The 1,330-nt window shown below is 39.9% G+C and overlaps 1 long non-coding RNA gene across 1 annotated transcript in view; it reads right to left on the minus strand.

Annotated features, from left to right (window-relative positions):
* Positions 1 to 9: 9 nt before the first annotated feature.
* Positions 10 to 1,330, minus strand: part of LOC106817437 — a 3,231-nt gene continuing 1,910 nt past the window's right edge. Inside the window, exons 2-3 of the long non-coding RNA XR_001395055.1 lie at positions 1,140 to 1,254; positions 10 to 965 (exon numbers count right to left, since the gene is read on the minus strand). This is a non-coding gene — a long non-coding RNA (uncharacterized LOC106817437). The remainder of the gene's footprint in view (positions 966 to 1,139; positions 1,255 to 1,330) is intronic.

A 1,330-nucleotide genomic window follows, 5' to 3' on the forward strand; every position in this document is an offset into this window, starting at 1 on the left:
TACTCGCATAGAACAAACTGGACACCGAGTCTGCAATCACTGAAGAGTCGGGTACGAGTGCATCTTCAGGACCATATACAATTACTACGATCCAAGGACAACGCAAGGATTAGGCCAATAACGCCTGTACATCACGACCGACTATACAACTTTATTTCAAAACAATAACACTTACGACCGTCATGTTAAACGACATTTCATAAAATTAGAAACTATTGTTTCCTGCGAGCTGTTGCACACACACGCGACAATGTCTGGCAACAACTGTAATGACAAAACTATTCAGAAACGCTTCTAAAATCAGCGACGGTGTCGCGCATCACTTCACAATAGCCAATCACAGCCGTTTCCATCGGCACGTGACATAGGGCCACTTATTCCGACTTAGAGCAAATTACGACATCGAATACTGCGGCTTAACGAGGGGTTACTGTAGTTGCAAGTAATACACTGTAAACACTGTGACGGGGAATGCATTAAAACACAAAAATTTTAATATATTCTTCATACATTCCATAAGTTGGGATAATCTAGTACCATAGCCATAATAGTATTTTCTATACATATACACATACATTCTTATATTCCAGCTCTTTATAAACTCACGGTAAGCTCAATGTCGATAATACGTATTTCCGATGGTTGGAAGCATAATTTTGAAGGTTAGGGTCACTTATCCCAGGACACCGATAGAGGCTTTCCAGCTTTTTTAGAGAAATCTTTTCGACCGATGACTGGAGGCATGGAGCAGGTATACCAAGCACTTCCACCTCGGTGGATAGATCACTGTATATGCTGACACACAGCTGGATGTGAAGTGAAGCCTGGGCAAGGTCCATGAAGATGAAAGTGACAACATTTGGTTTTTCTACTATCATCCAAGGTAGCTTACCCGCACAGGCTGCCCTCCTTACTTTAGCCAAGGAAGCCACTCGCTCCAGAGTAGGTGGGGGTGATCTCAGTGTCTAAAAATAAAACAAACAATTAAAGCACAAAATACGTAGCATATAAAAACTGGTCAATTGTTATAATTACATTGTCATACTGATCTCATTTTATTTGATAAAGGTTTAGTAAATGATGTGCTACATTTTTAATCATTACATTAAAATATGTGCATGAACTATTAGTATATCAACCTATCCTATGTACAGGTGCCTTCCGAGCAACTGGCTTCGCTGTCTCAAAAGTTTGATGTAGCGATTATTCCATACTATTTGCTTCTTACGTTTAAAATCCTTCACCCTGTGGGACCTGAAAAATTATTAAATAATGATTGGCTAGCGTATGCTGTTAGACCAGATATATAATACATGTAGGTGCGGGCGGA

This window comes from Priapulus caudatus, unplaced genomic scaffold (assembly GCF_000485595.1).
Source record: "Priapulus caudatus unplaced genomic scaffold, Priapulus_caudatus-5.0.1 Scaffold1724, whole genome shotgun sequence".
NCBI classification, from domain to species: domain Eukaryota; kingdom Metazoa; phylum Priapulida; class Priapulimorpha; order Priapulimorphida; family Priapulidae; genus Priapulus; species Priapulus caudatus.